Consider the following 14,837-nt stretch of genomic DNA (forward strand, 5'->3'; position numbering starts at 1 on the left):
ACATTTCCCATAATTATATGTTATTATTTATGGAAGATATTCCTAATGCATGGTGGAATGTGTATATAGAATCGTTGTGAGGTGCCCTGTGTGAGGAGCAAATCCCAATTGGTGTTAATGGCGCTGACTTGTAATAAAACACAATAACAATGTTGCATCTCTTTATGCCTTCAGCATTTTTTTTCCCGATTTCCAATGCATATACCACAAAGCATGCATCCATACCAACATATTGCCCGCCTATATGATAGATGGTAAGTCATATCACATGTAGATGCTATATGAGAGTTCGCATCTCCGCTCCACCGCCCCTCGCCCCACACAATGTGCGACTGTCACATGTCTAGTAGCACGCCGTGGGGCGTTCTTGCATGTGGGGCTAACGGATGGCCATTAGCCCCAAAATGAGCCCAAAACCTCTCTCTCATATTCCCGCCCGCCCCGTGAACCTTAAATCGTGTCTGACCCCATTCTACTCCCCTCCACTAGAGCTTGGATCCACCTCTATCTTTGGCACCAGTGATCGCTCCGACCAATTCACCGTCACTAGGTATAATTCAACCCTCATATTTTGTTTTGATATTTGGATTTTTCATTTCAAATCAGAGATGATATTTTGTTTTTTCATTTGAAACCAGAGAAACTTTTTTCCCCTCTTCCTGCCCTCTCTTCGGCACCGACAATCGCTTCGGCCAGTTCATCGTCACTAGGTACTTGCAATTGTATGATATTTTGTTTTTTCATTTCAAACCAGAGAAACTCTTTTTTCCCTTTTCCAACTCCCTCTCTGGCACCGGCAATCGCTCCGACTAGTTCACCGTCACTAGGTACTTGCAATTGTTTGATATTTTGTTTTTTCATTTCAAACTAGAGAAACTTTTTCTTCCCTCTTCCAACTCCCTCTCTAACACCGGAAATCGCTCCGACCAGTTCATTTATCTAGTTTGAAATAAAAAACAAGATATCATCTCTGATTTGAAATGAAAAAACCAAATACCAAAACAAAATATGAGGATTATAGCGCACCTAATGATGATAAACTGGTTGAAATGATGGCCAATATCAAAAATGGAGTTGGATCTGAGCTCGAGCAGAGGGGAATAAAACGGGGTCAGACACGATTTGACTTTTGAGGCTGAGGGAGCAGGATGGGGCTAACGGGATGCAGTAACGGCCATCTCATTAGCCCCCCACACAGGATGCCCCACCACGTGCGACTGAACATGTGGCACTTGCATGTTGTGTGAGGCGTTTGTGGGGTGGGGCGGAGATGCGAACTCGTTATAAGATCAGCTTCCAATGTACACATTCCATCCCTATGGCCTGGATCGTTATTTTATTTTTCTCGGCAATCCAATAAAAAAGTTTCGTTGCTTACTTAGAGAGGTTACAAAGCTCCTATGGGGAAGGATGAGTGCAAAATAATATTCTCATCCGGTCCGGAGGTTCATCGTTAGATTCCAGCTGACAGTGCTCAGCTAGCCCTAGAAGCCAACTCATGGCCTGGATCATTATATTGTCTTTAATTCTCCCATAAACCGTCTCACAGAATATCTATTTATAATGACCAAATCAATTCAAATAGAGGACCCTTTCTACGGGACATGTGCCAATTCTCCTAATTCACATCAACCCAGTCTAAGTTTGGGAATAGTATATATATATATATATAGAATTCAAATATAAGGTTTTGCTTTTGCATTGTACAATTCAAGTATTTATTCCACACTTACCCTGTAATAGTAATATAAGGTTTTGCTTTTGCATTGCCGACTTCAGTAACTAACTCTGACCAAGTGGCAAACTTACCTGTTGAGGGTTTTTGTTCTAGGTTGAGTGGTTTAACCCTTTGACCTATACTTTATATTTTAAAAACTATGCATTCATATGATTCATTCATGTGATGAGACTTGTATAAAATGACTTATACTTAATATATCTTCTTCTAGACTTATACTTGTGGCAAAAGCAGCAATGTGAACTTTGTTAGGTGAATGCCTAGAACATTCTGAAACTATATATTTGATTATTACAGAAATACCTGCCCAAGATTGTTTTTGTTTTGAGAAGCTAAAGTATCAGGTATTCATTAGAAAATTGGGTAAAGATGTAGAGAAGAGGTACGTATATGCACAATTGGCAGCTATACATCCAGTAAGAAAATGACACAGAAAAAAAGGTATTCCATGTATCAAACTCCCATACCGCATATACAGATAGATAATACAATGAATAAAAACCAACAAAAATGAGTGTAGCAATTTGTTGAATTCTTTGGTTATGGTTAGCCATGATCAAATTGTTTATTTCTTTTTCCTTTGGATTGATGACATTGCTTGTCTGAACAAGCTGATATCTTTTTGTTCAAACATGAAATGAAACTTTTGCTTCTTTGATACCTAGTAATGCTAGCTCATTAGTAGTCTGTAGACAACTGGTAAGTGCCAAAACAAAGCCTATATGTCTATAGTGATGAGGTTGCACCCAAAATAACTATTTTGTTGGAATGTGTAGATCAGCCCCTCCCCCCTTCTGGTGGAAAAAGTACCATTAGCTCCCCTGAAATTTTATCACTATGGCCTAGCTAGTTGGTTGCTATAATTTTGGATGCTTCCTTCAATTAACCCGATTCATCTTTCTCTTTTCTCATTCCCTCTCTCTTCTCTTCTCCTCCCTCCTCACCACACCTACACACAGCATCTAAGCACCGCCCACACAACATCGACGGCAGAGTCCTTTGAAACACTCCAAGTTGATTAAAGTTATATAATTTTTTAAGTCTTGTAGAAGGAGGGCACACTGCCTTTGTTATAGTTTTCTTTCCTGAGAGATTCTTATGTACCAAATTTTGAGTTGCAGAGAAATTTGTACATTATATTTCTAGGATAAACCAACTAGGACGAACAGAGCAATTGCAAATTGTCTGTGCAGAAATGGTTTTTCCATGATATGTTGGATGTGGTGGACCAACCAAACCACACTTGTAGCATATGTGTGCAGGTGCAGCCAAATTCATACTAACGCGATCCGAGTCCACTATATGGGATAATGGGATTGTTGTTTCTTCCCGAGCCTGAAGCAATAGCATTATAGGAATATTTTCAGTTGAATGTCAGGCCTCTTTTATGGTTTAGAATCACTGGTCAATCTGTACACCCAATCACACAGTCATTTCTATCATCAAGAAACAAGAAACAAATTACTATTTACAGGATGAGGCTGGATGGGGGCTAACGTCTGGTTTGTCCCACCTAGATATCTCCTATTCCAAAATTGCTAATCAGATCTCAGATGTTTATAAATCCATTCACTTATTCTTGAAGAATGAAAGAGGAAACAGATAAACAAGCACACTGAGTTAGTTCAACTTTAAGCATAGATTCCAAAACTTTTACATTTTAAGCTCTTGATTCAAGGCTTGCCCACTTGTGCAGATTAGATGGCAGGTTTAACTTCTCTGACATTTCTCGTTAATGGAAAGAAGAAAAAGAAGCTTCTGATAGACCGAGAAATACCTACAATGGTATGCCGGCCAAAGAATTAAGGTTGCAGAGTAGGAGCAGTGGGGCGGGAGGAGAAGGAGAAGAGAGAGGGAATGAGAAAAGCGGGTTAATTGAATTTCATAGTTTTTTTGGGGGTCCAGACTGCTGTTACGTCTCGACTCCGTTAGTTTGAAATGTAAGAGGGAGGAGAGTGGCGTGTTCGATTGCCATCGGATGGAACAGAAAAAATTCTGTCCCTAGGGGACAGGCAATGCGAACTCCATTTCTTACTGCCTAAAACTATAGATCTTCATTCAAGATTTGTCACTCTTCAAGTGGTAAAGTTTTAGATACTATATCTATTTGCTTCTTTCATTTAACATTTTGTTTTGAGGGTCAATCCTCTTTTTGACTTGAAATTTTTATTAAAGAGGTTGTTTGGTATCGATAGCGTTTATAAGATGAACGTTTTGTAGGATTTTGTCTTGAAAAATGAGAAAATCTGCTTTAAACGTTTTCTATGATTTTTTACACCTCAGTGCCATTAAGCGCCACTAAACGCCATATAAGCCAAACAGTGAAAAATCAGTATTGAAAATGAAAAACGTCAATATTGATTTTTTTATAAATGGTTCACATGATTTTTAAGAGAGCCGTTTATCAATCAAATAACTTTTTAGGCGTTTTATTTTTATTTTGTTAAACGCATCTCCAAAGCTGAGTTGACACCATTTCTTCAAAAAGCTACATCGATACCAAACACCATCCAAGAAAAGGGTACCAAAATAGCATTCCACAAGAGGGCCCAAAAAAGTTCTTCACTGTTCTTTCCTTCAACTGTGAGAATCCAATGTAGTAGAACCAGGGTTGATAATTTTCATGACAAAGTATTAAAAACTCTAAGTAAAAGACAAGTTTATGCAACTTTTGGAAACTCTGCCCTGCAGACATGGTGAAACAAGTCACCCACCTTCTCTTCTTTGTGACTACACCGAACATAGCACATCTCTCTCTTTGTTTGGTGGAGCCTTACTTTCACCAACAGCACCACAAAAGTTTCTCCCATTTTTTCTTCCATTCCACCTGCTATGAAGTGAAGATGAAGAGGGTTCAGTGTTTTCGTAAACATTGGTTTTGACATTAAAAAAACACCTCCACCTTTCCAGGTGAGATAGATGTTTTCAGACCCTGATGGGAAAGGTCACTAGATAGGCTTTCATACTTCATTTTATCATTCTTATGCATTCAATTTCAGGTACTCAAATGAAAATTTTCTGTGCTTTTTATCTAATTACCTAAAAACTTAGCTAAATAAAAGAGTTCTTCAAACAAATTTGCTGCTCAATTGGGTTGCACCATTGTGCAGAAAATTTTCTGCAGCAACCAATAGCAATAAAAAATTATTTTAAATTTGAAATAAGGAAGGGAAAGACTGCGTGGCAGACTGCTATTGTTCTGGTGCAGATGATGTGAGTTCAGGATCAGGATCTGCTACAAAGAGTTCAAGTCAGCCCCCCACAAGACTGACTCCCACAATGTCTCACAGCACATCCTCGCAGTGTATTGGGAACATCTCCCGATGATAATACCCTGAATGATGATATCATCATGGAGAGATGTTTTCAATATACGGTGGGGATGTGATGTAAGATGTCCTAGGGGGCTGATTTGGTCTCTGCTACAAATAAGACATTTACAATGGGTTACTCAATCATCAATGAACATATCAGATTCAGATATGGATTCCTGATGTTCATACTCTTGACTGGTTCGTAGGCTTGTAGCCCATTGTCTATGTCTTGTTTGTAATAGATCCAGAATTGTTTCTTTCTCCCAGAATCTGAACTTGGACTGGGTTCGGGCCAGCGCCCTGGACTGAGTTCAAGCCTGGTTATGGCTTTAACCTAAAATATGTAGGGCGAGCAGGGGTGGGTTAGTCGGGGGTAAGCCTGATCTAATATTGACCCAGTCATCCATGGTCAAGATGAACCGTGAGCGACAATGTTTGCACTATAGAGCTGTAAATGCAACCTACCAGGTGACTTTAGGTTCTTTCAAAAGCAACGTATGATTTCAGAGTCTAAGATCTGCTACCTTTGTTAGTTCTGTACTTTTTGTGCATTTGCTTTAAAGTGACTGTATGGGAGGGCTTTGGCTTTAATTGAGCTACGTTAAGACTGTGTTTGGTTGTATTATTCCCTTCCTTTCCCTACCTTTTCTTTTAAAGTTTAAACCAAACACAGCCTAACTGAAATATTTAAAAATTTTATCTATTTTTGTCATATTTTTTCAAAATTTAAAAAATATTTAAAAAAAAAATTAACGAGTCATACTTGTTAATTAGGGTCTGAGTACCATTGATTTGCTCATAAGAAAAAGAAGACGTGGCAGGCCTAGAAGTTATCATCTGAATTTGCCCACTAACACTCTGTTGGCGGTTTGAAATGGATAAGTGTCTCACTTCTTTACCGGGCAAGTTCTACCTCCTAAGAGGTTGTTAACCCAAACCACGATGGTATTTCCAGTCTCAACTCTTCCTTAGCTACAGGATCCAACACCTATAGTCTCTCAAGGGGAAAGCTAACTATTCAACCTTGACTTATCGAGCTCAACCAATATCGTTGTATCTATGCCCCCATGTCTCACTACAGAGAGGACCATCTCATCTTTGACACTTGCATCTACTACCCATTGTCACTCATTCCAATAGGTACGCCTTAGTTCTGTTCTTGCCATTTCTACTTCAGTAATCTTAATCCTAACTCATCTATTGCTATTGTTTAGCATTATGAAAATCATTCCCTGGAACATTAGAGGAGCCAATGATAATAAAAAAATCCGAGAGTAAACTAAACTCGTCAAACAAGAAAAACCGGATTTGTTATTCCTCTTGGAGACCAACTTGTTGCACCTAGAAGTTCATCTTTGGCAAAAAAAAACTAAGATTTAACAACTTTGTTTATCATGAAGTGTTAGGACATTCCGGAGGTCTCCTTTGTGGTTGGTTGGATTCAATCTCTGTTAACATCCTCCATGTTAGTACCCACTTGATTCACCTACAAATTTCAAATTACCCCCCAACAATCCTTGGCAACTACTGCTTTTCTATGGCCATCCAACCCGACATCTTCGTAAAGATATATGGCTCCAACTTATCCAATCTCAAGAGCTCACCAACCTACCCTGGATTCTCATTGGAGACATTAATGATGTTTACAAATTAGACAACCACAAATCCTTTAGAAATAGAAAACCCCACCTCTCCAAGCACTTACAAAGTTTCATAAACAAATTTGATTTAATTGATTCCGACTTTGTTGTCCCTCCGTTCACTTGGACAAATGGGCAAAAGGGAACATCAAAAGTTCTTGAAAGACTAGACCGGGCCTTAGCTACCCCTTCTTGGTGTCAGATATTTCCCAATACCATGCTTCGACATTTTAGCTATAGCACTTAACACCTCACCAACTCCCCCAGGAGAAAACCACATTTTCATTTATTCCCTTTCTGGGTAGAGCACCCTGCTTGTAAACAAATTATTTCTGATTATTGGAATCAATCGATTCGTGGCTTCCCTGCACATCAAGTCATCAACAAGCTGAAATCTTGTAAAATTGCCCTCAAACACTGGAACAAGTGTCAATTCGGCTTAGTACAAGGCAACATCCAAAAAATAGCCAAAAAAAAATCTAAACCCTGCACATGAGAGCTCTAAATGATGCAAAACAAAAGGAAGCTTCAGTCACTCTCTAACCAATACAATTATTGGCTCTTAGAGGAAGAACTTCGGAGAGTAAAGTCAAGAGAATTATGGCTCAAAGAAGGTGATAGAAATACCAAATTCTTTCATTATATGGAAATTTTCAAAAATTCCAAGAATAATATAGACTGGTTAAAATGTTCTGATGTCTCCTGGACTTCAAGCGGTACTTCCATTGTACAAATATTCAAACAATCTCAAATGAAGGTGTGCGGGCAGCAAGAAGATTTTGACCCCAATTTACTAAATAACATACCTCTTCCCACTCTTTCTACACAACAACAGGACTCTCTGCTTGAAGAGTTAACCAGGGTGGTTAAACAATTCAGCCCTCATAAAGCTCCTCGGCCCGACGGATTTACCCCATTCTTCTTTCAACATTACTGGGATTTGATTGGAAAAGACACCCACTCAGTCATTCAGAAATTTTTTAATTCAGAATCCCTACTGAAAGAAATTAATAATACCAACCTGGTCTTCGTTCCCAAGAACAATAAACCAGTGGTTGCATCAAGTTATCAACCCATCAACTTATGTAATGTTCTTTACAAAATTTTATCCAAGTGGATGGTACTACGATTACAACCTCTACTTCAAGAGATGATATCTCCATATCAATCAGGATTTCTTAAGGGGAGACGAATTTTGGATAACATTCTCTTGGTGAAGGAGATTTTGCACAACATGAAGCACCAACAAAGAGGCAAAAGATATATTGCCCTCAAATTGGTCATGTCCAAGGCATTTGATTGCATAGGCAGGTCTTTTTTATATCATGTGCTTAAAAAGATGAATTTCCTAGATAAATGGTATAATATGTTGCATCAGTCCATGTCCACTGAATCTTACTCCATTAAAATAGCTGGTGAGTCTCACGAACATTTCACTCTGAAGCATGGTACAACAAGGTGATCCTATCTCTCCTTACATGGAGGCTCTTTCCAAACTGTTGGATAAAGCTTCATCATTAGAGCAACTGGAAGTGCTGCAGATTAGTCGCAATAACCTACCTATTACCCATCTCTTCTTTGCTGACAACTGCATCCTATTCTGCAAAGCTAAAGTTGAACAAGTAAAATGTCAGTTTACTAAAATCCTTTGAAACCATGTCAGGCCAAAAAATAAATTATTCCAAATCCAATATATTCTTTAGTCGAAATGTCCCTCGTCAGCACTGAAGGTTTTTCTCTCACATGCTACATGTCAGCAAATCTCTAGTCGGCACCAAATACCTAGGCACCCAAGTTGGTATAAATACCTGTCACCTCTCCTCACACAAAGAGATATCAAACAGGATCTCCACAAGGATTAATTCTTGGAGCTCTAAACTCTCATCAAAAGCATGAAGAACTACCTTAGTTGAATTAATGCTACAATCAGTTCCAGTTTACTCCATGTCCACATCGATTCTTCCCCAAACAGTGTGCTCTCAACTTGACAAGATGACAAGATCATTTTGATGGGGAGATTCAAATAAAACTTCTAAACACACAATCTCCTGGAGCAAAATTTGTCGTCAAAAGATGTAGGGTGGTTTGGGATTTGGTAAACAAATTTGGAGGTTATTAATTCTCTACTGGAATTTGGAGCAATCAAGTCAAAGCCAAATAATTTCCACATTCTTCACTATTTGCAGGCAAAAATTGCCACCATAGCTCCAAGGGTGGCAACAAGCTCACCAACTGGTAAGACAGCTACGATCGAATCTGTTGTGGTCCGTTAAAGATGGTTGTTCCATCTCAGCAACTAAAAACCCATGGATACCTACTCTATCAGGTCACATACCGCATCTGAAAGAATCAGTGACTGACACCTAGGCGCGAAGCTTGATGTTTTTAGAATTGCTAAACATAGATAAATCTTGGGATCTGTCAAAATTACATCATTTCTTCCATGAACCCACCATCAAACACATCTTACTCGTTAATCCAGGGCCAAGTCAGTCTCTAGATCTTCTTAGTTGGAAACACAATGCTACAGGTATCTTCTCCGTCAAATCAGCCTATCAACACATCATTGGGTGGTTCTCCTTCAAATGGCCTACTCACTAAAAACAAACGTGCAGCTTGGTTAAAGGAGACAGAGAGGACTTATTCCTTCTGCAAACTTCATGAAGAAACAGCACATCACCTATTCTTTCAGTGTACTTTTGCTCGGGCAGTTCGATGTGAAGCCTAAATTGGTTTAAACCCATCATACATCCAAACTTAGCCCATTTGTTCCATCATTGCTGACTGGTTCCAAATTTTAAGTACACACCATGGTAAACCACAATCTGTAAGGAGCCTAAGCTACTTCGGCCTCATCAGCTATCATATATAGAAAGCACGAAATAAATGCTTATTCGAGAATCTTACACATGACCCAAAGCAAGTGGTTAAGTCATCCTTCCAACTTTCTCTGAAAGAGATTTCATCTCAACCACAACTTCAGCCTCGTCTACGCTATTTTCCCCAAAATAATATGTCGACACTTTTCATTGATGGTTCTTTTGATCCAGATGCAGGTCATGGAGGACTAGGGTTTATCATCCAATATTCCAGTAAGCAACTTACCATTGCAAAAGGCACTCCCTGTTGGGCCCTCAACAGCTACGATGCTGAAATCCGAGCCCTCTTAGGAAGATTAAATGAAGCTAGAGCAAATGACATCACTGATCTTTTGGTATTTTTTGATAACGCAGCTTTGGTAGATTTTGCTACAGATAATAAAGCATCTCATTGGACTGAACAGTTGCATAGAAGTCATGTTAAAAGTCTAATTTCTTCTTTTGTATCTATACATTTTGTGCATATCTACAGACAAGACAATCGTATGGCCCATCTTTTTGCTTATGTTTCATGTAAGGGCCAGATAAAGCTACATTACAACTCTTCGTACTCTAGCCATGTAACTTTCTTGTTACGAATGGAATGTCTCTTTTTTTATAAAAAAATAAACTTAATGGAATGAGAGCAATAGTTGTCACAGAGAGGAGCAAAAAGAAAAGGGTAAAGGGGAAAAGGGAAAAAAAAATAGGGATAAGTGGGCTTAATTCTCACTTCAGAAATCTGAAATTGCAGCCCCCTCCTAATTTACTAGTAGCCCCCTCTATAAACTGCATCCTGCCTGTGAGTACGTAGATTGAGACCGAATCTGGTAGGCACACTTTGATAATGATAAACACACAGAAAAAGCACTCAATTGTGTGTTGACACCTGTCCCACAATTGTGCTTAAGTCATCGAGCCTGAATCTGCTATTAAACCAAAGTATGTTATCACACTATAATCCCGCCACTTCTATATTTGTATGTTGTCATTCATGGGAAGATGTTGATGTACAGTTGAACGGTCCTGTTAAAAGTGTCTTGACATTGCTCATCAGTACTCCAGAATTTTTCACAGATACTCCTATTTTCTTACTGTTCCAAATATTGGTCGTTCCAAAATTCGATACGATATCTAACCATGTTGTTGGATATGCATCCATATTCTATCTAACATTGATTCAGATTGTAGGACCATCACTTAGGATATGTGAGGATAAGTATCAAGGTAATGAATGAATGCAACTATGACTTGAATCTGTGAAAATGACAGTGTCTATTGTCTTTATTAGAGTGAAAAATACATTTGAATAGAAGAAATGTGGTCGGTGAATTTGTGTGATAGTAATTTGGCAGAGAAGTTGAATGTTATTTTTCAATAATTCAGAAGGGATTTATGATTAGATGGTGTTTCAATATGTTTATTAAAATGTAGACATTGCAAGTAATGCAATGACATTAACATCAAGCTCAAATTCTTGGGCAGGAGATTATTATTTCACAAGCATGTTTCTAACCAATCATTCATATTTCTGTTATATAGAGACATTATAGGTGTTCAAGTTCAAAGCTTAACAATGAAAAACTATATATATATATACATATATATATATATATATAGATAGATAGATAGATAGAGCATCTTCTCTACAGATAATTAAATAAGTATAAATTCAGAGGAAACTCCAAAATATGTTTCCATTGTTGTGTTTCCACTAGGTGACACCTAATGGCGTGAAATGTAATAAAACACAATAAACAATGTTTCATTGCACTTTATGTTTTTTTTTTTTTTTTTATTTCCATTAATGCATATAACACAACGCATCCATACCAAACACCACCTAATGGTACATAATAAGTGAGTATTATCACATGGAGATCATTGCATTTAATTCTCCCATAAATAAATAAAATAATATTTTAGCACCTCCCCACTGAAAAAAGGTAAAGAGTAGCTCTGTCTATAATGACCAAATTAATTCAAATAGCCAATTCTCTTAGTGCACAACAACCCTGTCTTAGTATGGGAGGAGTATAAATATATGTATAATGCAAATAGAAGGTTCTGCACTGTATATAATTGTATTTGTACTGTTCCCAAGTTGGAAGGAGTGTAAATAAAATATGTAGACTATATTTTGTATGTATTTTCACTGTATATATTTTGTATTTATACTCTTTCCAAACTGAGCCCAAAGTTCACCTTATGATGGAACCCTTTGCTCCTACATGGTTGACTTATTGATTTTTAGATCTAAATTAAATCTTAAACCCTGAACTTTATTTACCAAAAAGAAAACCTTATTTACTTAAAAACACCCTAGACCTTAAACACTATTCTACCAAAAAAAACTTAACCCTGAATCTTAAAACCTAAGCTCTAGACCCCTAAACCTAAACCCTGAGCCTTAAACCTCATACCCTAAAACCTAAATTCTAAATCCTCAAACTTAAACTGTAAACCCCTAAACCCTAAACCCTTAAACCCTAACCTTAAAACCTAAAAATGCAAAATGCATTTGGTCATATACATGTCCTCCAATCAGGTAGGAATCATATTTTCTCAAGCAACAATAATCTTGAAACTGCAATCTTTAGAGCATTATTTGGCTCCTACCATGGTTGGACATAAGTGTCCCACCACCTCTTGATTTTTAGATCTAACCTCTAAACCATATTCTTTAAAGCTTAAACCATAAACCCAAAGCCCTAAAAATATAAACCCAATCTTTCATCCCAACTCCTAAGGTGCTCACAAAATACGGATTGTAGTAAGGGGTTTCTAGCTAGCAAATCTAAAGGCTACATCATAATTAGCAAACCTACTATTGGCCATAGCATAAGTAGAGAGGAGGCTGGTAGATATGGAACTGAGAAGCATTGGCCTTTGGGCCCCAACTAGGGATGCAAATGGATCGGATCATATTTGAATTAAGGTATTTCTGAATCTGATCCGATCCGATTCAAACTATGAAAAATCTAATAAATTATTAAAAGAAAAAACATAAAAGTTTGTATAAAGAAAAACAAATAATATAAGCATTTTTTAACTATTTTCATCATATATATTAATATATACATGTCTTTTTAAGTAAATATGTTTATATATATATAGGTCAAATTGGATCAAATAAGGATAATCCAAACCCAATCTGATTTTTAACCAAATCTGATCCGAGAAAATCCAACAAAGGATTATCCAAATCCATAAAAATAAGATTGGATTTGGATTAGATCTTATTTTTCGTTCCATTTGCACCCCTATCTAGCCCCAACCATGGTTGACACAGAAGAGTTCTGATTGGTGTATCATCTGTTTGATTGTATTTGTCGTTGTTGAAACCGAATAAAGCATATTACTAATTTTGCTATTCAACTAGTGAATGACCCCGTACTAAGTACGGGGAATCAATAATGTTAAATTTACATTATAGAATCAATAATGTTAAATTTAAATTTATTAATATTTTAAATAATTATTAAAATTTTAAAAAAATATTTATTTCAAAAAATAGTTTTTCAATAAATTATTATAATATGGATTGAAAGTGGTTGTGGATAACTACTTTTGCATTTTCTGTATTATTTTAGGAATGAATTGAAAATAATGATGGTAGATTGTGGGCTTTAATAGGAATTTCTCAAAAATTGTCACGTGTCTAGCTTTTTAAAAAAATGAGAAAACCACTTCTCAGAATGCATTTAGTCATATGCATGTCCTCAAACTTAAACTGTAAACCCCTAAACCCTAAACCCTTAAACCCTAACCTTAAAACCTAAAAGTGCAAAATGCATTTAGTCATATGCATGTCCTCCAATCGGGTAGGAATCATATTTTCTCAAGCAACAATAATCTTGAAACTGCAATCTTTCGAGCAATATTTGGCTCCTACCATGATTGGACAAAAGTGTCCCACCACCTCTTGATTTTTAGATCTAAACCTCTAAACCATATTCTTTAAAGCTTAAACCATAAACCCAAAGCCCTAAAAATATAAACCTAGTCTTTCATCCCAACTCCTAAGATGCTCACAAAATATGGATTGTAGTAAAGGGTTTCTACCTAGCAAATCTAAAGGCTACATCATAATTAGCAAACCTACTATAGGCCGTAACATAAGTAGAGAGGAGGTCGGTAGAGATGGAACTGAGAAGCATTGGCCTTTGTGCCCCAACTAGGGATGCAAATGGATCGGATCATATTTGAATTAAGGTATTTTTGAATCTGATCCGATCCGATTCAAACTATAAAAAATTTAATAAATTATTAAAAGAAAAAACATAAAAGCTTGTATAAAGAAAAACAAATAATATAAGCATTTCCAACTATTTTCATCATATATATTAATATATACATATGTCTTTTTAAGTAAATATGTTTATATATATGTATATATAGGTCGAATCGGATCAAATAAGGATAATCCAAACCCAATCTGATCCAAGAAAATCCAACAAAGGATTATCCGAATCCATAAAAATAAGACTGGATTTGGATTAGATCTTATTTTTCGTTCCATTTGCACCCCTAGCTAGCCCCAACCATGGTTGACACAGAAGAGTTCTGATTGGTGTATCATCTGTTTGATTGTATTTGTCGTTGTTGAAACTGAATAAAGCATATTACTAATTTTGCTATTCAACTAGTGAATGACCCCGTATTAAGTATGGGGAATCAGTAATGTTAAATTTATATTATAGAATCAATAATGGTAAATTTATATTTATTAATATTTTAAATAATTATTAAATTTTCAAAAAATATTTATTTCAAAAATAGTTTTTCAACAAATTATTAGAATATGAATTGAAAGTGGTTGTGGATAATTACTTTTCTATTTTCTGCATTATTTTAGGGATTGATTGAAAATAGTGATAATAGGTTGTGGGCTTTAATAGGAATTTCTCAAAAATTGCCACGTGTCTAACTTTTAAAAAAAAAAATGAGAAAACCATTTTTCAGAATGATGATAATGGATGGTGGACTTTAACAATAATTTCTAAAAAAATGCCATCTATCTAATTTTAAAATGTTATATGTCTAAATTTGAAAAAGCTACGTATCTTAATGGTGGGGGCGGATGTCTTTATTCTAGTTCCGATTAATTAAGTGGTGGGTTTTGGAAAGTTAACGTAACTCACGACATCAAAGCATTTGCAGCGCTATCCAGCCATCCAGCCATCGAGAGACGCATCAACATCCATTTATTTGCAATGCCAACCCATGTTTGCTCTATATTTTCTGGGTCACTTGTCTCTCATAATCGAAGTGTTGGTTATTTTAT

General features: G+C 36.6%; 1 long non-coding RNA gene across 1 annotated transcript; it reads left to right on the forward strand.

The window, feature by feature from the left end:
* The first annotated feature begins 294 nt into the window (after window positions 1–294).
* Window positions 295–2,402, forward strand: LOC148855019 (uncharacterized). The gene is made up of 2 exons (XR_016112584.1): window positions 295–550; window positions 639–2,402. It is a non-coding gene; the product is annotated as an uncharacterized LOC148855019 (long non-coding RNA).
* Window positions 2,403–14,837: the final 12,435 nt, after the last annotated feature.

This window comes from Nelumbo lutea, chromosome 4 (genome assembly GCF_056320005.1).
Source record: "Nelumbo lutea isolate HS-2025 chromosome 4, American lotus-T2T, whole genome shotgun sequence".
Classification (NCBI taxonomy): domain Eukaryota; kingdom Viridiplantae; phylum Streptophyta; class Magnoliopsida; order Proteales; family Nelumbonaceae; genus Nelumbo; species Nelumbo lutea.